Source organism: Saimiri boliviensis, chromosome 13 (assembly GCF_048565385.1).
Source record: "Saimiri boliviensis isolate mSaiBol1 chromosome 13, mSaiBol1.pri, whole genome shotgun sequence".
NCBI lineage: Eukaryota > Metazoa > Chordata > Mammalia > Primates > Cebidae > Saimiri > Saimiri boliviensis.
Window position 1 is genome coordinate 114,313,739 of NC_133461.1, and position 25,227 is coordinate 114,338,965.

At 45.0% G+C, this 25,227-nt stretch overlaps 1 long non-coding RNA gene across 1 annotated transcript; it reads left to right on the forward strand.

Moving 5' to 3' along the window:
* The first annotated feature begins 42 nt into the window (after positions 1–42).
* LOC141580982 (uncharacterized) lies at positions 43–2,619 on the forward strand. Its single transcript, XR_012513393.1, has 3 exons — positions 43–190; positions 1,323–1,468; positions 2,591–2,619. It is a non-coding gene; the product is annotated as an uncharacterized LOC141580982 (long non-coding RNA).
* Positions 2,620–25,227: the final 22,608 nt, after the last annotated feature.

A 25,227-nucleotide genomic window follows, 5' to 3' on the forward strand; every position in this document is an offset into this window, starting at 1 on the left:
TTCTGTCTCCATTCCTGAGCAGCAAATCTTTATTCCTCTTTTAGCATGTTACTCACGACTGTGGATGAAGCCCAGCACTCCTGAAAACACAATCCATGTATGGTTGAAGGAAATTTTCTTGGTGATGAGTGAGAGGTTGGTGACTGAAACCAGCTCATTTCCCATTGACCACTGAGGTCGCATCTCTCAGGTGAGAAGCAAAGTGAGAATTTGAACCAGGCACATTCTCCTTAGAGACAATGGGCCAAAGACAACTCCGATGGAATCGAATGTCTTTTCATGTTGACATCCATCCCGTCAAGCCCTCGTTAAGCCATTGAAGTGTCACATTGGGCCTGGGGGAGGCGGTGCACCCTGTGAAATTACACGTCCGAAGATTTGGATTTGATTTCCAGCCCTCTGCCAGTCAGTCTGCCAGGCACTTTCATGTGACAAGCCTTAGGCGAGTCCCTTTCTGTCTCTGATTCCCGATTCCTTCACAGGGATTTATGTGGGCCTTAACGCCCACTGGGAAAAGATCCCTCTGCCAGCTCAGTGCCTGCTTTCTTGGTTTGACTTGTCAATCTGGACTTGAATACACCTTTGGTTTTGGATTGACTCTATTACCTCTCCTAGAAATTAACACACAAAACTGACAGCTGATTGACAAGATGAGAAGCAGTTTTCCAAAATTCAAATTGAACTTAATCTTTTCTTACTAAAAGAATGCTCAAATCAAGGGGACACAGCTCACTCGTTTTGAATTCATGAGCTATGGCAGGTAGAGACAAATTTTTGAAAATACACAGCTTAAACTGTCCGTGCTTTGAATGCTAGACATGTTTTTCAGAATACACAGCTAAAACGGTCCCCGCATAAGTGATTTAGCACTTAAAGCGGGCACCGTTTTAGCTGTGTATTTTGAAAAAGTTGTGTGCTCTTCAAAGAGAAAGCTACTTTTGCTGTGTCTTTGGGTTCGAGGGGAAATGGGAGTCCTCTTCAGTCAGCAGGGACGACACCTGAGTCCTTTGCAGTCCTCTTGTCTGCCTCTGAGGGTGAAATGAGAGTGGTCCCTGTCATCATGAGCCATGTCTGAAAGAATTATTCACATTCCCTACGAGAATAGACGGGTGAAATAGCAAAAGGTGTGTCTTCCTTTGGAGCATGGACGGGTTCAAAGCCCACCTCATACCACTAAGTATTTTGCTGAACACGAGCAGTTGTGTGTGCGGCCTGTGTTTGGGTGATTTTTGTGTCGTGTGTGTGTGTGTGTGTGTGTCTGTGTGTGTGTGTCTGTATTTCTGTCTCCATTCCTGAGCAGCAAATCTTTTTTCCTCTTTTAGCATGTTACTCACAACTGTGGATGAAGCCCAGCACTCCTGAAAACACAATCCATGTATGGTTGAAGGAAATTTTCTTGGTGATGAGTGAGAGGTTGGTGACTGAAACCAGCTCATTTCCCATTGACCACTGAGGTCACATCTCTCAGGTGAGAAGCAAAGTGAGAATTTGAACCAGGCACATTCTCCTTAGAGACAATGGGCCAAAGACAGGTCCGATGGAATCGAATGTCTTTTCATGTTGACATCCATCCCGTCAAGCCCTCGTTAAGCCATTGAAGTGTCACATTGGGCCTGGGGGAGGCGGTGCACCCTGTGAAATTACACGTCCGAAGATTTGGATTTGATTTCCAGCCCTCTGCCAGTCAGTCTGCCAGGCAATTTCATGTGACAAGACTTAGGCGAGTCCCTTTCTGTCTCTGATTCCCGATTCCTTCACAGGGATTTAGGTGGGCCTTAACGCCCACTGGGAAAAGATCCCTCTGCCAGCTCAGTGCCTGCTTTCTTGGTTTGACTTGTCAATCTGGACTTGAATACACCTTTGGTTTTGAATTGACTCTATTACCTCTCCTAGAAATTAACACACAAAACTGACAGCTGATTGACAAGATGAGAAGCAGTTTTCCAAAATTCAAATTGAACTTAATCCTTTCTTACTAAAAGAATGCTCAAATCAAGGGGACACAGCTCACTCGTTTTGACTTCATGAGCTATGGCAGGTAGAGACAACTTTTTGAAAATACACAGCTAAAACTGTCCGTGCTTTGAATGCTAGACATGTTTTTCAGAATACACAGCTAAAACGGTCCCCGCTTTAAGGGCTTTATTAGCTGTGTATTTTGAAAAAGTTGTGTGCTCTTCAAAGAGAAAGCTACTTTTGCTGTGTCTTTGGGTTCGAGGGGAAATGGGAGTCCTCTTCAGTCAGTAGGGACGACACCTGAGTCCTTTTCAGTCCTCTTGTCTGCCTCTGAGGGTGAAATGAGAGTGGTCCCTGTCATCATGAGCCGTGTCTGAAAGAATTATTCACATTCCCTACGAGAATAGACGGGTGAAATAGCAAGAGGTGTGTCTTCCTTTGGAGCATGGACGGGTTCAAAGCCCACCTCATACCACTAAGTATTTTGCTGAACACGAGCAGTTGTGTGTGCGGCCTGTGTTTGGGTGATTTTTGTGTCGTGTGTGTGTGTGTGTGTGTGTGTGTGTGTGTCTCTGTGTGTGTGTCTGTATTTCTGTCTCCATTCCTGAGCAGCAAACCTTTTTTCCTCTTTCAGCATGTTACTCACAACTGTGGATGAAGCCCAGCACTCCTGAAAACACAATCCATGTATCGTTGAAGAAAATTTTCTTGGTGATGAGTGAGAGGTTGGTGACTGAAACCAGCTCATTTCCCATTGACCACTGAGGTCACATCTCTCAGGTGAGAAGCAAAGTGAGAATTTGAACCAGGCACATTCTCCTTAGAGACAATGGGCCAAAGACAGCTCCGATGGAATCGAATGTCTTTTGATGTTGACATCCATCCCGTCAAGCCCTCGTTAAGCCATTGAAGTGTCACATTGGGCCTGGGGGAGGCGGTGCACCCTGTGAAATTACACGTCCGAAGATTTGGATTTGATTTCCAGCCCTCTGCCAGTCAGTCTGCCAGGCACTTTCATGTGACAAGCCTTAGGCGAGTCCCTTTCTGTCTCTGATTCCCGATTCCTTCACAGGGATTTATGTGGGCCTTAACGCCCACTGGGAAAAGATCCCTCTGCCAGCTCAGTGCCTGCTTTCTTGGTTTGACTTGTCAATCTGGACTTGAATACACCTTTGGTTTTGGATTGACTCTATTACCTCTCCTAGAAATTAACACACAAAACTGACAGCTGATTGACAAGATGAGAAGCAGTTTTCCAAAATTCAAATTGAACTTAATCCTTTCTTCCGAAAAGAATGCTCAAATCAAGGGGACACAGCTCACTCGTTGTGACTTCATGAGCTATGGCAGGTAGAGACAACTTTTTGAAAATACACAGCTAAAACTGTCCGTGCTTTGAATGCTAGACATGTTTTTCAGAATACACAGCTAAAGCGGGGACCGTTTTAGCTGTGTATTTTGAAAAAGTTGTGTGCTCTTCAAAGAGAAAGCTACTTTTGCTGTGTCTTTGGGTTCGAGGGGAAATGGGAGTCCTCTTCAGTCTGCAGGGACGACACCTGAGTCCTTTGCAGTCCTCTTGTCTGCCTCTGAGGGTGAAATGAGAGTGGTCCCTGTCATCATGAGCCATGTCTGAAAGAATTATTCACATTCCCTACGAGAATAGACGGGTGAAATAGCAAAAGGTGTGTCTTCCTTTGGAGCATGGACGGGTTCAAAGCCCACCTCATACCACTACGTATTTTGCTGAACACGAGCAGTTGTGTGTGCGGCCTGTGTTTGGGTGATTTTTGTGTCGTGTGTGTGTGTGTGTGTGTGTTTGTGTGTCTCTGTGAGTGTGTCTGTATTTCTGTCTCCATTCCTGAGCAGCAAATCTTTTTTCCTCTTTTAGCCTGTTACTCACAACTGTGGATGAAGCCCAGCACTCCTGAAAACACAATCCATGTATGGTTGAAGGAAATTTTCTTGGTGATGAGTGAGAGGTTGGTGACTGAAACCAGCTCATTTCCCATTGACCACTGAGGTCACATCTCTCAGGTGAGAAGCAAAGTGAGAATTTGAACCAGGCACATTCTCCTTAGAGACAATGGGCCAAAGACAGGTCCGATGGAATCGAATGTCTTTTCATGTTGACATCCATCCCGTCAAGCCCTCGTTAAGCCATTGAAGTGTCACATTGGGCCTGGGGGAGGCGGTGCCCCCTGTGAAATTACACGTCCGAAGATTTGGATTTGATTTCCAGCCCTCTGCCAGTCAGTCTGCCAGGCACTTTCATGTGACAAGCCTTAGGCGAGTCCCTTTCTGTCTCTGATTCCCGATTCCTGCACAGGGATTTATGTGGGCCTTAACGCCCACTGGGAAAAGATCCCTCTGCCAGCTCAGTGCCTGCTTTCTTGGTTTGACTTGTCAATCTGGACTTGAATACACCTTTGGTTTTGGATTGACTCTATTACCTCTCCTAGAAATTAACACACAAAACTGACAGCTGATTGACAAGATGAGAAGCAGTTTTCCAAAATTCAAATTGAACTTAATCCTTTCTTCCGAAAAGAATGCTCAAATCAAGGGGACACAGCTCACTCGTTTTGACTTCATGAGCTATGGCAGGTAGAGACAACTTTTTGAAAATACACAGCTAAAACTGTCCGTGCTTTGAATGCTAGACATGTTTTTCAGAATACACAGCTAAAACGGTCCCCGCTTTAGGGGCTTTATTAGCTGTGTATTTTGAAAAAGTTGTGTGCTCTTCAAAGAGAAAGCTACTTTTGCTGTGTCTTTGGGTTCGAGGGGAAATGGGAGTCTTCTTCAGTCAGCACGGACGACACCTGAGTCCTTTTCAGTCCTCTTGTCTGCCTCTGAGGGTGAAATGAGAGTGGTCCCTATCATCATGAGCCGTGTCTGAAAGAATTATTCACATTCCCTACGAGAATAGACGGGTGAAATAGCAAAAGGTGTGTCTTCCTTTGGAGCATGGACGGGTTCAAAGCCCACCTCATACCACTAAGTATTTTGCTGAACACGAGCAGTTGTGTGTGCGGCCTGTGTTTGGGTGATTTTTGTGTCGTGTGTGTGTGTGTGTGTGTGTGTGTGTGTCTCTGTGTGTGTGTCTGTATTTCTGTCTCCATTCCTGAGCAGCAAACCTTTTTTCCTCTTTTAGCATGTTACTCACAACTGTGGATGAAGCCCAGCACTCCTGAAAACACAATCCATGTATGGTTGAAGAAAATTTTCTTGGTGATGAGTGAGAGGTTGGTGACTGAAACCAGCTCATTTCCCATTGACCACTGAGGTCACATCTCTCAGGTGAGAAGCAAAGTGAGAATTTGAACCAGGCACATTCTCCTTAGAGACAATGGGCCAAAGACAGGTCCGATGGAATCGAATGTCTTTTCATGTTGACATCCATCCCGTCAAGCCCTCGTTAAGCCATTGAAGTGTCACATTGGGCCTGGGGGAGGCGGTGCACCCTGTGAAATTACACGTCCGAAGATTTGGATTTGATTTCCAGCCCTCTGCCAGTCAGTCTGCCAGGCACTTTCATGTGACAAGCCTTAGGCGAGTCCCTTTCTGTCTCTGATTCCCGATTCCTTCACAGGGATTTATGTGGGCCTTAACGCCCACTGGGAAAAGATCCCTCTGCCAGCTCAGTGCCTGCTTTCTTGGTTTGACTTGTCAATCTGGACTTGAATACACCTTTGGTTTTGGATTGACTCTATTACCTCTCCTAGAAATTAACACACAAAACTGACAGCTGATTGACAAGATGAGAAGCAGTTTTCCAAAACTCAAATTGAACTTAATCCTTTCTTCCGAAAAGAATGCTCAAATCAAGGGGACACAGCTCACTCGTTTTGACTTCATGAGCTATGGCAGGTAGAGACAACTTTGTGAAAATACACAGCTAAAACTGTCCGTACTTTGAATTCTAGACATGTTTTTCAGAATACACAGCTAAAACGGTCCCCGCCTTAAGTGCTGTAGCACTTAAAGCGGGGACCGTTTTAGCTGTGTATTTTGAAAAAGTTGTGTGCTCTTCAAAGAGAAAGCTACTTTTGCTGTGTCTTTGGGTTCGAGGGAAAATGGGAGTCCTCTTCAGTCAGCAGGGACTACACCTGAGTCCTTTGCAGTCCTCTTGTCTGCCTCTGAGGGTGAAATGAGAGTGGTCCCTGTCATCATGAGCCATGTCTGAAAGAATTATTCACATTCCCTACGAGAATAGACGGGTGAAATAGCAAAAGGTGTGTCTTCCTTTGGAGCATGGACGGGTTCAAAGCCCACCTCATACCACTAAGTATTTTGCTGAACACGAGCATTTGTGTGTGCGGCCTGTGTTTGGGTGATTTTTGTTTCATGTGTGTGTGTGTGAGTGTGTGTGTGTGTGTGTGTGTGTGTCTGTGTGTGTGTGTCTGTATTTCTGTCTCCATTCCTGAGCAGCAAATCTTTTTTTCCTCTTTTAGCATGTTACTCACAACTGTGGATGAAGCCCAGCACTCCTGAAAACACAATCCATGTATGGTTGAAGGAAATTTTCTTGGTGATGAGTGAGAGGTTGGTGACTGAAACCAGCTCATTTCCCATTGACCACTGAGGTCACATCTCTCAGGTGAGAAGCAAAGTGAGAATTTGAACCAGGCACATTCTCCTTAGAGACAATGGGCCAAAGACAGGTCCGATGGAATCGAATGTCTTTTCATGTTGACATCCATCCCGACCATCCCTCGTTAAGCCATTGAAGTGTCACATTGGGCCTGGGGGAGGCGGTGCCCCCTGTGAAATTACACGTCCGAAGATTTGGATTTGATTTCCAGCCCTCTGCCAGTCAGTCTGCCAGGCACTTTCATGTGACAAGCCTTAGGCGAGTCCCTTTCTGTCTCTGATTCCCGATTCCTTCACAGGGATTTATGTGGGCCTTAACGCCCACTTGGAAAAGATCCCTCTGCCAGCTCAGAGCGTGCTTTCTTGGTTTGACTTGTTAATCTGGACTTGAATACACATTTGGTTTTGGATTGACTCTATTACCTCTCCTAGAAATTAACACACAAAACTGACAGCTGATTGACAAGATGAGAAGCAGTTTTCCAAAATTCAAATTGAACTTAATCCTTTCTTACTAAAAGAATGCTCAAATCAAGGGGACACAGCTCACTCGTTTTGACTTCATGAGCTATGGCAGGTAGAGACAACTTTTTGAAAATACACAGCTAAAACTGTCCGTGCTTTGAATGCTAGACATGTTTTTCAGAATACACAGCTAAAACGGTCCCCGCTTTAAGTGCTAAACCACTTAAAGCGGGGGCCGTTTTAGCTGTGTATTTTGAAAAAGTTGTGTGCTCTTCAAAGGGAAAGCTACTTTTGCTGTGTCTTTGGGTTCGAGGGGAAATGGGAGTCCTCTTCAGTCAGCAGGGACGACACCTGAGTCCTTTGCAGTCCTCTTGTCTGCCTCTGAGTGTGAAATGAGAGTGGTCCCTGTCATCATGAGCCATGTCTGAAAGAATTATTCACATTCCCTACAAGAATACACGGGTGAAATAGCAAAAGGTGTGTCTTCCTTTGGAGCATGGACGGGTTCAAAGCTCACCTCATACCACTAAGTATTTTGCTGAACACCAGCAGTTCTGTGTGCGGCCTGTGTTTGGGTGATTTTTGTGTCGTGTGTGTGTGTGTGTGTGTGTCTGTGTCTGCGTGTGTGTTTCTGTGTTTCTGTCTCCATTCCTGAGCAGCAAATCTTTTTTCCTCTTTTAGCATGTTACTCACAATTGTGGATGAAGCCCAGCACTCCTGAAAACACAATCCATGTATGGTTGAAGGAAATTTTCTTGGTGATGAGTGAGAGGTTGGTGACTGAAACCAGCTCATTTCCCATTGACCACTGAGGTCACATCTCTCAGGTGAGAAGCAAAGTGAGAATTTGAACCAGGCACATTCTCCTTAGAGACAATGGGCCAAAGACAGGTCCGATGGAATCGAATGTCTTTTCATGTTGACATCCATCCCGACAAGCCCTCGTTAAGCCATTGAAGTGTCACATTGGGCCTGGGGGAGGCGGTGCACCCTGTGAAATTACACGTCCGAAGATTTGGATTTGATTTCCAGCCCTCTGCCAGTCAGTCTGCCAGGCACTTTCATGTGACAAGCCTTAGGCGAGTCCCTTTCTGTCTCTGATTCCCGATTCCTTCACAGGGATTTATGTGGGCCTTAACGCCCACTGGGAAAAGATCCCTCTGCCAGCTCAGTGCCTGCTTTCTTGGTTTGACTTGTCAATCTGGACTTGAATACACCTTTGGTTTTGGATTGACTCTATTACCTCTCCTAGAAATTAACACACAAAACTGACAGCTGATTGACAAGATGAGAAGCAGTTTTCCAAAATTCAAATTGAACTTAATCCTTTCTTCCAAAAAGAATGCTCAAATCAAGGGGACACAGCTCACTCGTTTAGACTTCATGAGCTATGGCAGGTAGAGACAACTTTTTGAAAATACACAGCTAAAACTGTCCGTGCTTTGAATGCTAGACATGTTTTTCAGAATATACAGCTAAAATGGTCCCCTCTTTAAGTGCTGTGTATTTTGATAAATTTGTGTGCTCTTTAAAGAGAAAGCTACTTTTGCTGTGTCTTTGGATTCGAGGGGAAATGGGAGTCCTCTTCTGTCAGCAGGGACGACACCTGAGTCCTTTGCAGTCCTCTTGTCTGCCTCTGAGGGTGAAATGAGAGTGGTCCCTGTCATCATGAGCCATGTCTGAAAGAATTATTCACATTCCCTACGAGAATAGACGGGTGAAATAGCAAAAGGTGTGTCTTCCTTTGGAGCATGGACGGGTTCAAAGCCCACCTCATACCACTAAGTATTTTGCTGAACACGAGCAGTTGTGTGTGCGGCCTGTGTTTGGGTGATTTTTGTGTCGTGTGTGTGTGTGTGTGTGTGTGTGTGTGTGTGTGTCTGTGTATGTGTGTCTGTATTTCTGTCTCCATTCCTGAGCAGCAAATCTTTTTTCCTCTTTTAGCATGTTACTCACAACTGTGGATGAAGCCCAGCACTCCTGAAAACACAATCCATGTATGGTTGAAGGAAATTTTCTTGGTGATGAGTGAGAGGTTGGTGTCTGAAACCAGCTCATTTCCCATTGACCACTGAGGTCACATCTCTCAGGTGAGAAGCAAAGTGAGAATTTGAACCAGGCACATTCTCCTTAGAGACAATGGGCCAAAGACAGGTCCGATGGAATCGAATGTCTTTTCATGTTGACATTCATCCCGACAAGCCCTCGTTAAGCCATTGAAGTGTCACATTGGGCCTGGGGGAGGCGGTGCACCCTGTGAAATTACACGTCCGAAGATTTGGATTTGATTTCCAGCCCTCTGCCAGTCAGTCTGCCAGGCACTTTCATGTGACAAGCCTTAGGCGAGTCCCTTTCTGTCTCTGATTCCCGATTCCTTCACAGGGATTTATGTGGGCCTTAACGCCCACTGGGAAAAGATATCTCTGCCAGCTCAGTGCCTGCTTTCTTGGTTTGACTTGTCAATCTAGACTTGAATACACCTTTGGTTTTGGATTGACTCTATTACCTCTCCTAGAAATTAACACACAAAACTGACAGCTGATTGACAAGATGAGAAGCAGTTTTCCAAAATTCAAATTGAACTTAATCCTTTCTTCCGAAAAGAATGCTCAAATCAAGGGGACACAGCTCACTCGTTTTGACTTCATGAGCTATGGCAGGTAGAGACAACTTTTTGAAAATACACAGCTAAAACTGTCCGTGCTTTGAATGCTAGACATGTTTTTCAGAATACACAGCTAAAACGGTCCCCGCTTTAAGTGCTTTATTAGCTGTGTATTTTGAAAAAGTTGTGTGCTCTTCAAAGAGAAAGCTACTTTTGCTGTGTCTTTGGGTTCGAGGGGAAATGGGAGTCCTCTTCAGTCAGCAGGGACGACACCTGAGTCCTTTGCAGTCCTCTTGTCTGCCTCTGAGTGTGAAATGAGAGTGGTCCCTGTCATCATGAGCCATGTCTGAAAGAATTATTCACATTCCCTACGAGAATAGACGGGTGAAATAGCAAAAGGTGTGTCTTCCTTTGGAGCATGGACGGGTTCAAAGCTCACCTCATACCACTAAGTATTTTGCTGAACACCAGCAGTTCTGTGTGCGGCCTGTGTTTGGGTGATTTTTGTGTCGTGTGTGTGTGTGTGTGTGTGTGTGTGTGTCTGTGTCTGTGTCTGTGTGTGTGTTTCTGTGTTTCTGTCTCCATTCCTGAGCAGCAAATCTTTTTTCCTCTTTTAGCATGTTACTCACAACTGTGGATGAAGCCCAGCACTCCTGAAAACACAATCCATGTATGGTTGAAGGAAATTTTCTTGGTGATGAGTGAGAGGTTGGTGACTGAAACCAGCTCATTTCCCATTGACCACTGAGGTCACATCTCTCAGGTGAGAAGCAAAGTGAGAATTTGAACCAGGCACATTCTCCTTAGAGACAATGGGCCAAAGACAGGTTCGATGGAATCGAATGTCTTTTCATGTTGACATCCATCCCGTCAAGCCCTCGTTAAGCCATTGAAGTGTCACATTGGGCCTGGGGGAGGCGGTGCACCCTGTGAAATTACACGTCCGAAGATTTGGATTTGATTTCCAGCCCTCTGCCAGTCAGTCTGCCAGGCACTTTCATGTGACAAGCCTTAGGCCAGTCCCTTTCTGTCTCTGATTTCCGATTCCTTCACAGGGATTTATGTGGGCCTTAACGCCCACTGGGAAAAGATCCCTCTGCCAGCTCTGTGCCTGCTTTCTTGGTTTGACTTGTCAATCTGGACTTGAATACACCTTTGGTTTTGGATTGACTCTATTACCTCTCCTAGAAATTAACACACAAAACTGACAGCTGATTGACAAGATGAGAAGCAGTTTTCCAAAATTCAAATTGAACTTAATCCTTTCTTCCTAAAAGAATGCTCAAATCAAGGGGACACAGCTCACTCGTTTAGACTTCATGAGCTATGGCAGGTAGAGACAACTTTTTGAAAATACACAGCTAAAACTGTCCGTGCTTTGAATGCTAGACATGTTTTTCAGAATACACAGCTAAAACGGTCCCCGCTTTAAGTGCTGTGTATTTTGATAAATTTGTGTGCTCTTTAAAGAGAAAGCTACTTTTGCTGTGTCTTTGGGTTCGAGGGGAAATGGGAGTCCTCTTCAGTCAGCAGGGACGACACCTGAGTCCTTTGCAGTCCTCTTGTCTGCCTCTGAGGGTGAAATGAGAGTGGTCCCTGTCATCATGAGCCATGTCTGAAAGAATTATTCACATTCCCTACGAGAATAGACGGGTGAAATAGCAAAAGGTGTGTCTTCCTTTGGAGCATGGACAGGTTCAAAGCCCACCTCATACCACTAAGTATTTTGCTGAACACGAGCAGTTTTGTGTGCGGCCTGTGTTTGGGTGATTTTTGTGTCGTGTGTGTGTGTGTGTGTGTGTGTGTGTGTGTCTGTGTATGTGTGTCTGTATTTCTGTCTCCATTCCTGAGCAGCAAATCTTTTTTCCTCTTTTAGCATGTTACTCACAACTGTGGATGAAGCCCAGCACTCCTGAAAACACAATCCATGTATGGTTGAAGGAAATTTTCTTGGTGATGAGTGAGAGGTTGGTGACTGAAACCAGCTCATTTCCCATTGACCACTGAGGTCACATCTCTCAGGTGAGAAGCAAAGTGAGAATTTGAACCAGGCACATTCTCCTTAGAGACAATGGGCCAAAGACAGGTCCGATGGAATCGAATGTCTTTTCATGTTGACATCCATCCCGACAAGCCCTCGTTAAGCCATTGAAGTGTCACATTGGGCCTGGGGGAGGCGGTGCACCCTGTGAAATTACACGTCCGAAGATTTGGATTTGATTTCCAGCCCTCTGCCAGTCAGTCTGCCAGGCACTTTCATGTGACAAGCCTTAGGCGAGTCCCTTTCTGTCTCTGATTCCCGATTCCTTCACAGGGATTTATGTGGGCCTTAACGCCCACTTGGAAAAGATCCCTCTGCCAGCTCAGAGCGTGCTTTCTTGGTTTGACTTGTCAATCTGGACTTGAATACACCTTTGGTTTTGGATTGACTCTATTACCTCTCCTAGAAATTAACACACAAAACTGACAGCTGATTGACAAGATGAGAAGCAGTTTTCCAAAATTCAAATTGAACTTAATCCTTTCTTCCTAAAAGAATGCTCAAATCAAGGGGACACAGCTCACTCGTTTAGACTTCATGAGCTATGGCAGGTAGAGACAACTTTTTGAAAATACACAGCTAAAACTGTCCGTGCTTTGAATGCTAGACATGTTTTTCAGAATACACAGCTAAAACGGTCCCCGCTTTAAGTGCTAAACGACTTAAAGCGGGGGCCGTTTTAGCTGTGTATTTTGAAAAAGTTGTGTGCTCTTCAAAGAGAAAGCTACTTTTGCTGTGTCTTTGGGTTCGAGGGGAAATGGGAGTCCTCTTCAGTCAGCAGGGACGACACCTGAGTCCTTTGCAGTCCTCTTGTCTGCCTCTGAGTGTGAAATGAGAGTGGTCCCTGTCATCATGAGCCATGTCTGAAAGAATTATTCACATTCCCTACGAGAATAGACGGGTGAAATAGCAAAAGGTGTGTCTTCCTTTGGAGCATGGACGGGTTCAAAGCTCACCTCATACCACTAAGTATTTTGCTGAACACCAGCAGTTCTGTGTGCGGCCTGTGTTTGGGTGATTTTTGTGTCGTGTGTGTGTGTGTGTGTGTGTGTGTCTGTGTCTGTGTGTGTGTTTCTGTGTTTCTGTCTCCATTCCTGAGCAGCAAATCTTTTTTCCTCTTTTAGCATGTTACTCACATCTGTGGATGAAGCCCAGCACTCCTGAAAACACAATCCATGTATGGTTGAAGGAAATTTTCTTGGTGATGAGTGAGAGGTTGGTGACTGAAACCAGCTCATTTCCCATTGACCACTGAGGTCACATCTCTCAGGTGAGAAGCAAAGTGAGAATTTGAACCAGGCACATTCTCCTTAGAGACAATGGGCCAAAGACAGGTCCGATGGAATCGAATGTCTTTTCATGTTGACATCCATCCCGTCAAGCCCTCGTTAAGCCATTGAAGTGTCACATTGGGCCTGGGGGAGGCGGTGCACCCTGTGAAATTACACGTCCGAAGATTTGGATTTGATTTCCAGCCCTCTGCCAGTCAGTCTGCCAGGCACTTTCTTGTGAGAAGCCTTAGGCGAGTCCCTTTCTGTCTCTGATTCCCGATTCCTTCACAGGGATTTATGTGGGCCTTAACGCCCACTGGGGAAAGATCCCTCTGCCAGCTCAGTGCCTGCTTTCTTGGTTTGACTTGTCAATCTGGACTTGAATACACCTTTGCTTTGGATTGACTCTATTACCTCTCCTAGAATTTAACACACAAAACTGACAGCTGATTGACAAGATGAGAAGCAGTTTTCCAAAATTCAAATTGAACTTAATCCTTTCTTCCTAAAAGAATGCTCAAATCAAGGGGACACAGCTCACTCGTTTAGACTTCATGAGCTATGGAAGGTAGAGACAACTTTTTGAAAATACACAGCTAAAACTGTCCGTGCTTTGAATGCTAGACATGTTTTTCAGAATACACAGCTAAAACGGTCCCCGCTTTAAGTGCTGTGTATTTTGATAAATTTGTGTGCTCTTTAAAGAGAAAGCTACTTTTGCTGTGTCTTTGGGTTCGAGGGGAAATGGGAGTCCTCTTCAGTCAGTAGGGACGATACCTGAGTCCTTTGCAGTCCTCTTGTCTGCCTCTGAGTGTGAAATGAGAGTGGTCCCTGTCATCATGAGCCATGTCTGAAAGAATTATTCACATTCCCTACGAGAATAGACGGGTGAAATAGCAAAAGGTGTGTCTTACTTTGGAGCATGGACGGGTTCAAAGCCCACCTCATACCACTAAGTATTTTGCTGAAAATGAGCAGTTGTGTGTGCGGCCTGTGTTTGGGTGATTTTTGTGTCGTGTGTGTGTGTGTGTGTGTGTGTGTGTGTGTGTGTCTGTGTATGTGTGTCTGTATTTCTGTCTCCATTCCTGAGCAGCAAATCTTTTTTCCTCTTTTAGCATGTTACTCACAACTGTGGATGAAGCCCAGCACTCCTGAAAATACAATCCATGTATGGTTGAAGGAAATTTTCTTGGTGATGAGTGAGAGGTTGGTGACTGAAACCAGCTCATTTCCCATTGACCACTGAGGTCACATCTCTCAGGTGAGAAGCAAAGTGAGAATTTGAACCAGGCACATTCTCCTTAGAGACAATGGGCCAAAGACAGGTCCGATGGAATCGAATGTCTTTTCATGTTGACATCCATCCCGTCAAGCCCTCGTTAAGCCATTGAAGTGTCACATTGGGCCTGGGGGAGGCGGTGCACCCTGTGAAATTACACGTCCGAAGATTTGGATTTGATTTCCAGCGCTCTGCCAGTCAGTCTGCCAGGCACTTTCATGTGACAAGCCTTAGGCGAGTCCCTTTCTGTCTCTGATTCCCGATTCCTTCACAGGGATTTATGTGGGCCTTAACGCCCACTTGGAAAAGATCCCTCTGCCAGCTCAGAGCGTGCTTTCTTGGTTTGACTTGTTAATCTGGACTTGAATACACATTTGGTTTGGATTGACTCTATTACCTCTCCTAGAAATTAACACACAAAACTGACAGCTGATTGACAAGATGAGAAGCAGTTTTCCAAAATTCAAATTGAACTTAATCCTTTCTTACTAAAAGAATGCTCAAATCAAGGGGACACAGCTCACTCGTTTTGACTTCATGAGCTATGGCAGGTAGAGACAACTTTTTGAAAATACACAGCTAAAACTGTCCGTGCTTTGAATGCTAGACATGTTTTTCAGAATACACAGCTAAAACGGTCCCCGCTTTAAGTGCTAAACCACTTAAAGCGGGGGCCGTTTTAGCTGTGTATTTTGAAAAAGTTGTGTGCTCTTCAAAGAGAAAGCTACTTTTGCTGTGTCTTTGGGTTCGAGGGGAAATGGGAGTCCTCTTCAGTCAGCAGGGACGACACCTGAGTCCTTTGCAGTCCTCTTGTCTGCCTCTGAGTGTGAAATGAGAGTGGTCCCTGTCATCATGAGCCATGTCTGAAAGAATTATTCACATTCCCTACGAGAATACACGGGTGAAATAGCAAAAGGTGTGTCTTCCTTTGGAGCATGGACGGGTTCAAAGCTCACCTCATACCACTAAGTATTTTGCTGAACACCAGCAGTTCTGTGTGCGGCCTGTGTTTGGGTGATTTTTGTGTCGTGTGTGTGTGTGTGTGTGTGTGTGTCTGTGTCTGCATGTGTGTTTCTGTGTTTCTGTCTCCATTCCTGAGCAGCAAATCTTTTTTCCACTTTTAGCATGTTACTCACAACTGTGGATGAAGCTCAGCACTCCTGAAAACACAATCCATGTATGGTTGAAGGAAATTTTCTTGGTGATGAGTGAGAGGTTGGTGACTGAAACCAGCTCATTTCCCATTGACCACTGAGGTCACATCTCTCAGGTGAGAAGCAAAGTGAGAATTTGAACCAGGCACATTCTCCTTAGAGACAATGGGCCAAAGACAGGTCCGATGGAATCGAATGTCTTTTCATGTTGACATCCATCCCGACAAGCCCTCGTTAAGCCATTGAAGTGTCACATTGGGCCTGGGGGAGGCGGTGCACCCTGTGAAATTACACGTCCGAAGATTTGGATTTGATTTCCAGCCCTCTGCCAGTCAGTCTGCCAGGCACTTTCATGTGACAAGCCTTAGGCGAGTCCCTTTCTGTCTCTGATTCCCGATTCCTTCACAGGGATTTATGTGGGCCTTAACGCCCACTTGGAAAAGATCCCTCTGCCTGCTCAGAGCGTGCTTTCTTGGTTTGACTTGTCAATCTGGTCTTGAATACACATTTGGTTTTGGATTGACTCTATTACCTCTCCTAGAAATTAACACACAAAACTGACAGCTGATTGACAAGATGAGAAGCAGTTTTCCAAAATTCAAATTGAACTTAATCCTTTCTTACTAAAAGAATGCTCAAATCAAGGGGACACAGCTCACTCGTTTTGACTTCATGAGCTATGGCAGGTAGAGACAACTTTTTGAAAATACACAGCTAAAACTGTCCGTGCTTTGAATGCTAGACATGTTTTTCAGAATACACAGCTAAAACGGTCCCCGCTTTAAGTGCTAAACCACTTAAAGCGGGGGCCGTTTTAGCTGTGTATTTTGAAAAAGTTGTGTGCTCTTCAAAGAGGAAGCTACTTTTGCTGTGTCTTTGGGTTCGAGGGGAAATGGGAGTCCTCTTCAGTCAGCAGGGACGACACCTGAGTACTTTGCAGTCCTCTTGTCTGCCTCTGAGTGTGAAATGAGAGTGGTCCCTGTCATCATGAGCCATGTCTGAAAGAATTATTCACATTCCCTACGAGAATAGACGGGTGAAATAGCAAAAGGTGTGTCTTCCTTTGGAGCATGGACGGGTTCAAAGCCCACCTCATACCACTAAGTATTTTGCTGAACACCAGCAGTTCTGTGTGCGGCCTGTGTTTGGGTGATTTTTGTGTCGTGTGTGTGTGTGTGTGTGTGTGTGTCTGTGTCTGTGTGTGTGTTTCTGTGTTTCTGTCTCCATTCCTGAGCAGCAAATCTTTTTTCCTCTTTTAGCATGTTACTCACAACTGTGGATGAAGCCCAGCACTCCTGAAAACACAATCCATGTATGGTTGAAGGAAATTTTCTTGGTGATGAGTGAGAGGTTGGTGACTGAAACCAGCTCATTTCCCATTGACCACTGAGGTCACATCTCTCAGGTGAGAAGCAAAGTGAGAATTTGAACCAGGCACATTCTCCTTAGAGACAATGGGCCAAAGACAGGTCCGATGGAATCGAATGTCTTTTCATGTTGACATCCATCCCGACAAGCCCTCGTTAAGCCATTGAAGTGTCACATTGGGCCTGGGGGAGGCGGTGCACCCTGTGAAATTACACGTCCGAAGATTTGGATTTGATTTCCAGCCCTCTGCCAGTCAGTCTGCCAGGCACTTTCATGTGACAAGCCTTAGGCGAGTCCCTTTCTGTCTCTGATTCCCGATTCCTTCACAGGGATTTATGTGGGCCTTAACGCCCACTTGGAAAAGATCCCTCTGCCTGCTCATAGCGTGCTTTCTTGGTTTGACTTGTCAATCTGGACTTGAATACACATTTGGTTTTGGATTGACTCTATTACCTCTCCTAGAAATTAACACACAAAACTGACAGCTGATTGACAAGATGAGAAGCAGTTTTCCAAAATTCAAATTGAACTTAATCCTTTCTTACTAAAAGAATGCTCAAATCAAGGGGACACAGCTCACTCGTTTTGACTTCATGAGCTATGGCAGGTAGAGACAACTTTTTGAAAATACACAGCTAAAACTGTCCGTGCTTTGAATGCTAGACATGTTTTTCAGAATACACAGCTAAAACGGTCCCCGCTTTAAGTGCTAAACCACTTAAAGCGGGGGCCGTTTTAGCTGTGTATTTTGAAAAAGTTGTGTGCTCTTCAAAGAGAAAGCTACTTTTGCTGTGTCTTTGGGTTCGAGGGGAAATGGGAGTCCTCTTCAGTCAGCAGGGACGACACCTGAGTACTTTGCAGTCCTCTTGTCTGCCTCTGAGTGTGAAATGAGAGTGGTCCCTGTCATCATGAGCCATGTCTGAAAGAATTATTCACATTCCCTACGAGAATAGACGGGTGAAATAGCAAAAGGTGTGTCTTCCTTTGGAGCATGGACGGGTTCAAAGCTCACCTCATACCACTAAGTATTTTGCTGAACACCAGCAGTTCTGTGTGCGGCCTGTGTTTGGGTGATTTTTGTGTCGTGTGTGTGTGTGTGTGTGTGTGTGTCTGTGTCTGTGTGTGTGTGTCTGTATTTCTGTCTCCATTCCTGAGCAGAAAATCTTTTTTCCTCTTTTAGCATGTTACTCACAACTGTGGATGAAGCCCAGCACTCCTGAAAACACAATCCATGTATGGTTGAAGGAAATTTTCTTGGTGATGAGTGAGAGGTTGGTGACTGAAACCAGCTCATTTCCCATTGACCACTGAGGTCACATCTCTCAGGTGAGAAGAAAAGAGAGAATTTGAACCAGGCACATTCTCCTTAGAGACAATGGGCCAAAGACAGGTCCGATGGAATCGAATGTCTTTTCATGTTGACATCCATCCCGTCAAGCCCTCGTTAAGCCATTGATGTGTCACATTGGGCCTGGGGGAGGCGGTGCACCCTGTGAAATTACACGTCCGAAGATTTGGATTTGATTTCCAGCCCTCTGCCAGTCAGTCTGCCAGGCACATTCATGTGACAAGCCTTAGGCGAGTCCCTTTCTTTCTCTGATTCCCAATTCCGTCACAGGGATTTATGTGGGCCTTAACGCCCACTGGGAAAAGATCCCTCTGCCAGCTCAGTGTCTGCTTTCTTGGTTTGACTTGTCAATCTGGACTTGAATACACCTTTGGTTTTGGATTGACTCTATTACCTCTCCTAGAAATTAACACACAAAACTGACAGCTGATTGACAAGATGAGAAGCAGTTTTCCAAAATTCAAATTGAACTTAATCTTTCTTACTAAAAGAATGCTCAAATCAAGGGGACACAGCTCACTCGTTTTGACTTCATGAGCTATGGCAGGTAGAGACAACTTTTTGAAAATACACAGCTAAAACTGTCCGTGCTTTGAATGCTAGACATGTTTTTCAGAATACACAGCTAAAACGGTCCCCGCTTTAATTGCCAAAGCACTTAAAGCGGGGACCGTTTTAGGTGTGTATTTTGAAAAAGTTGTGTGCTATTCAAAGAGAAAGCTACTTTTGCTGTGTCTTTGGGTTTGAGGGGAAATGGGAGTCCTCTTCAGTCAGCAGGGACGACACCTGAGTCATTTGCAGTCCTCTTGTCTGCCTCTGAGGGTGAAATGAGAGTTGTCCCTGTCATCATGAACCATGTCTGAAAGAATTATTCACATTCCCTACGAGAATAGACGGGTGAAATAGCAAAAGGTGTGTCTTCCTTTGGAGCATGGACGGGTTCAAAGCCCACCTCATACCACTAAGTATTTTGCTGAACACGAGCAGTTGTGTGTGCGGCCTGTGTTTGGGTGATTTTTGTGTCGTGTGTGTGTGTGTGTGTGTGGTTGTGTGTGTGTGTGTCTGTGTGTGTGTGTCTGTATTTCTATCTCCATTTCTGAGCAGCAAATCTTTTTTCCTCTTTTAGCATGTTACTCACAACTGTGGATGAAGCCCAGCACTCCTGAAAACACAATCCATGTATGGTTGAAGGAAATTTTCTTGGTGATGAGTGAGAGGTTGGTGACTGAAACCAGCTCATTTCCCATTGACCACTGAAGTCACATCTCTCAGGTGAGAAGCAAAGTTAGAATTTGAACCAGGCACATTCTCCTTAGAGACAATGGGCCAAAGACAGGTCCGATGGAATCGAATGTCTTTTCATGTTGACATCCATCCCGTCAAGCCCTCGTTAAGCCATTGAAGTGTCACATTGGGCCTGGGGGAGGCGGTGCACCCTGTGAAATTACACGTCCGAAGATTTGGATTTGATTTCCAGCCCTCTGCCAGTCAGTCTGCCAGGCACTTTCATGTGACAAGCCTTAGGCGAGTCCCTTTCTGTCTCTGATTCCCGATTCCTTCACAGGGATTTATGTGGGCCTTAACGCCCACTGGGAAAAGATCCCTCTGCCAGCTCAGTGCCTGCTTTCTTGGTTTGACTTGTCAATCTAGACTTCAATACACCTTTGGTTTTGGATTGACTCTATTACCTCTCCTAGAAATTAACACACAAAACTGACAGCTGATTGACAAGATGAGAAGCAGTTTTCCAAAATTCAAATTGAACTTAATCCTTTCTTCCGAAAAGAATGCTCAAATCAAGGGGACACAGCTCACTCGTTTTGACTTCATGAGCTATGGCAGGTAGAGACAACTTTTTGAAAATACACAGCTAAAACTGTCCGTGCTTTGAATGCTAGACATGTTTTTCAGAATACACAGCTAAAACGGTCCCCGCTTAAAGTGCTAAAGCACTTAAAGCGGGGACCGTTTTAGCTGTGTATTTTGAAAAAGTTGTGTGCTCATCAAAGAGAAAGCTACTTTTGCTGTGTCTTTGGGTTCGAGGGGAAATGGGAGTCCTCTTCAGTCAGCAGGGACGACACCTGAGTCCTTTGCAGTCCTCTTGTCTGCCTCTGAGGGTGAAATGAGAGTGGTCCCTGTCATCATGAGCCATGTCTGAAAGAATTATTCACATTCCCTACGAGAATAGACGGGTGTAATAGCAAAAGGTGTGTCTTCCTTTGGAGCATGGACGGGTTCAAAGCCCACCTCATACCACTAAGTATTTTGCTGAACAAGAGCAGTTGTGTGTGCGGCCTGTGTTTGGGTGATTTTTGTGTCATGTGTGTGTGTGTGTCTGTGTGTGTTTGTGTGTGTGTCTGTATTTCTGTCTCCATTCCTGAGCAGCAAATCTTTTTTCCTCTTTTAGCATGTTACTCACAACTGTGGATGAAGCCCAGCACTCCTGAAAACACAATCCATGTATGGTTGAAGGAAATTTTCTTGGTGATGAGTGAGAGGTTGGTGACTGAAACCAGCTCATTTCCCATTGACCACTGAGGTCACATCTCTCAGGTGAGAAGCAAAGTGAGAATTTGAACCAGGCACATTCTCCTTAGAGACAATGGGCCAAAGACAGGTCCGATGGAATCGAATGTCTTTTCATGTTGACATCCATCCCGTCAAGCCATCGTTAAGCCATTGAAGTGTCACATTGGGCCTGGTGGAGGCGGTGCACCCTGTGAAATTACGCGTCCGAAGATTTGGATTTGATTTCCAGCCCTCTGCCAGTCAGTCTGCCAGGCACTTTCATGTGACAAGCCTTAGGCGAGTCCCTTTCTGTCTCTGATTCCCGATTCCTTCACAGGGATTTATGTGGGCCTTAACGCCCACTGGGAAAAGATCCCTCTGCCAGCTCAGTGCCTGCTTTCTTGGTTTGACTTGTCACTCTGGACTTGAATACACCTTTGGTTTTGGATTGACTCTATTACCTCTCCTAGAAATTAACACACAAAACTGACAGCTGATTGACAAAATGAGAAGCAGTTTTCCAAAATTCAAATTGAACTTAATCCTTTCTTCCTAAAAGAATGCTCAAATCAAGGGGACACAGCTCACTCGTTTTGACTTCATGAGCTATGGCAGGTAGAGACAACTTTTTGAAAATACACAGCTAAAACTGTCCGTGCTTTGAATGCTAGACATGTTTTTCAGAATACACAGCTAAAACGGTCCCCGCTTTAAGTGCCAAAGCACTTAAAGCGGGGACCGTTTTAGGTGTGTATTTTGAAAAAGTTGTGTGCTATTCAAAGAGAAAGCTACTTTTGCTGTGTCTTTGGGTTTGAGGGGAAATGGGAGTCCTCTTCAGTCAGCAGGGACGACACCTGAGTCCTTTGCAGTCCTCTTGTCTGCCTCTGAGGGTGAAATGAGAGTTGTCCCTGTCATCATGAACCATGTCTGAAAGAATTATTCACATTCCCTACGAGAATAGACGGGTGAAATAGCAAAAGGTGTGTCTTCCTTTGGAGCATGGACGGGTTCAAAGCCCACCACATACCACTAAGTATTTTGCTGAACACGAGCAGTTGTGTGTGCGGCCTGTGTTTGGGTGATTTTTGTGTCATGTGTGTTTGTGTGTGTTTGTGTGTGTGTGTGTCTGTGTGTGTGTGTGTCTGTATTTCTGTCTCCATTCCTGAGCAGCCAATCTTTTTTCCTCTTTTAGCATGTTACTCACAACTGTGGATGAAGCCCAGCACTCCTGAAAACACAATCCATGTATGGTTGAAGGAAATTTTCTTGGCGATGAGTGAGAGGTTGGTGACTGAAACCAGCTCATTTCCCATTGACCACTGAGGTCACATCTCTCAGGTGAGAAGCAAAGTGAGAATTTGAACCAGGCACATTCTCCTTAGAGACAATGGGCCAAAGACAGGTCCGATGGAATGGAATGTCTTTTCATGTTGACATCCATCTCGTCAAGCCCTCGTTAAGCCATTGAAGTGTCACATTGGGCCTGGTGGAGGCGGTGCACCCTGTGAAATTACACGTCCGAAGATTTGGATTTGATTTCCAGCCCTCTGCCAGTCAGTCTGCCAGGCACTTCATGTGACAAGCCTTAGGCGAGTCCCTTTCTGTCTCTGATTCCCGATTCCTTCACAGGGATTTATGTGGGCCTTAACGCCCATTGGGAATAGATCCCTCTGCCAGCTCAGTGCCTGCTTTCTTGGTTTGACTTGTCAATCTGGACTTGAATACACCTTTGGTTTTGGATTGACTCTATTACATCTACTAGAAATTAACACACAAAACTGACAGCTGATTGACAAGATGAGAAGCAGTTTTCCAAAATTCAAATTGAACTTAATCCTTTCTTACTAAAAGAATGCTCAAATCAAGGGGACACAGCTCACTCATTTTGACTTCATGAGCTATGGCAGGTAGAGACAACTTTTTGAAAATACACAGCTAAAATTGTCCGTGCTTTGAATGCTAGACATGTTTTTCAGAATACACAGCTAAACCGTTCCCGCTTTAAGTGCTAAAGCACTTAAAGCGGGGACCGTTTTAGCTGTGTATTTTGAAAAATTTGTGTGCTCTTCAAAGAGAAAGCTACTTTTGCTGTATCTTTGGGTTCGAGGGGAAATGGGAGTCCTCTTCAGTCCGCAGGGACGACACCGGAGTCCTTTGCAGTCCTCTTGTCTGCCTCTGAGGGTGAAATGATAGTGGTCCCTGTCATCATGAGCCATGTCTGAAAGAATTATTCACATTCCCTACGAGTATAGACGGGTGAAATAACCAAAGGTGTGTCTTCCTTTGCAGCATGGACGGGTTCAAAGCCCACCTCATACCACTAAGTATTTTGCTGAAAACGAGCAGTTGTTTGTGCGGCCTGTGTTTGGGTGATTTTGGTGTCGTGTGTGTGTGTGTGTGTGTGTGTGTCTGTGTGTGTGTCTGTATTTCTGTCTCCATTCCTGAGCAGCAAATCTTTTTTCCTCTTTTAGCATGTTACTCACAACTGTGGATGAAGCTCAGCACTCCTGAAAACATAATCCATGTATGGCTGAAGGAAATTTTCTTGGTGATGAGTGAGAGGTTGGTGACTGAAACCAGCTCATTTCCCATTGACCACTGAGGTCACATCTCTCAGGTGAGAAGCAAAGTGAGAATTTGAACCAGGCACATTCTCCTTAGAGACAATGGGCCAAAGACAGGTCCGATATAATCGAATGTCTTTTCATGTTGACATTCATCCCGTCAAGCCCTCGTTAAGCCATTGAAGTGTCACATTGGGCCTGGGGGAGGCGGGGCACCCTGTGAAATTACACGTCCGAAGATTTGGATTTGATTTCCAGCCCTCTGCCAGTCAGTCTGCCAGGCAATTTCATGTGAAAAGCCTTAGGCGAGTCCCTTTCTGTCTCTGATTCCCGATTCCTTCACAGGGATTTATGTGGGCTTTAACGCCCACTGGGAAAAGATCCCTCTGCCAGTTCAGAGCCTGCTTTCTTGGTTTGACTTGTCAATCTGGACTTGAATACACCTTTGGTTTTGGATTGACTCTATTACCTCTCCTAGAAATTAACACACAAAACTGACAGCTGATTGACAAGATGAGAAGCAGTTTTCCAAAATTCAAATTGAACTTAATCCTTTCTTACTAAAAGAATGCTCAAATCAAGGGGACACAGCTCACTCGTTTTGACTTCATGAGCTATGGCAGGTAGAGACAACTTTTTGAAAATACACAGCTAAAACTGTCCGTGCCTTGAATGCTAGACATGTTTTTCAGAATACACAGCTAAAACGGTCCCCGCTTTAAGGGCTAAAGCACTTAAAGCGGGGACCGTTTTGCTGTGTATTTTGAAAAATTTGTGTGCTCTTCAAAGAGAAAGCTACTTTTGCTGTGTCTTTGGGTTCGAGGGGAAATGGGAGTCCTCTTCAGTCAGCAGGGACAACACCTGAGTCCTTTGCAGTCCTCTAGTCTGCCTCTGAGGGTGAAATGAGAGTGGTCCCTGTCATCATGAGCCATGTCTGAAAGAATTATTCATATTCCCTACGAGAATAGACGGGTGAAATAGCAAAAGTTGTGTCTTCCTTTGGAGCATGGACGGGTTCAAAGCCCACCTCATACCACTAAGGATTTGGCTGAACACGAGCAGTTGTGTGTGCGGCCTGTGTTTGGGTGATTTTTGTGTCGTGTGTGTGTGTGTGTGTGTGTGTGTGTGTCTGTGTGTGTGTGTCTGTATTTCTGTCTCCATTCCTGAGCAGCAAATCTTTTTTCCTCTTTTAGCATGTTACTCACGACTGTGGATGAAGCCCAGCACTCCTGAAAACACAATCCATGTATGGTTGAAGGAAATTTTCTTGGTGATGAGTGAGAGGTTGGTGACTGAAACCAGCTCATTTCCCATTGACCACTGAGGTCACATCTCTCAGGTGAGAAGCAAAGTGAGAATTTGAACCAGGCACATTCTCCTTAGAGACAATGGGCCAAAGACAGGACCGATGGAATCGAATGTCTTTTCATGTTGACATCCATCCCGTCAAGCCCTCGTTAAGCCATTGAAGTGTCACATTGGGCCTGGGGGAGGCGGTGCACCCTGTGAAATTACACGTCCGAAGATTTGGATTTGATTTCCAGCCCTCTGCCAGTCAGTCTGCCAGGCACTTTCATTTGACAAGCCTTAGGCGAGTCCCTTTCTGTCTCTGATTCCCGATTCCTTCACAGGGATTTATGTGGGCCTTAACGCCCGCTGGGAAAAGATCCCTCTGCCAGCTCAGTGCCTGCTTTCTTGGTTTGACTTGTCAATCTGGACTTGAATACACCTTTGGTTTTGGATTGACTCTATTACCTCTCCTAGAAATTAACACACAAAACTGACAGCTGATTGACAAGATGAGAAGCAGTTTTCCAAAATTCAAATTGAACTTAATCCTTTCTTACTAAAAGAATGCTCAAATCAAGGGGACACAGCTCACTCGTTTTGACTTCATGAGCTATGGTAGGTAGAGACAACTTTTTGAAAATACACAGCTAAAACTGTCCGTGCTTTGAATGCTAGACATGTTTTTCAGAATACACAGCTAAAAGAGTCCCCGCTTTAAGCAATTGAAGTGGGGACAGTTTTAGCTGTGTATTTTGAAAAAGTTGTGTGCTCTTCAAAGAGAAAGC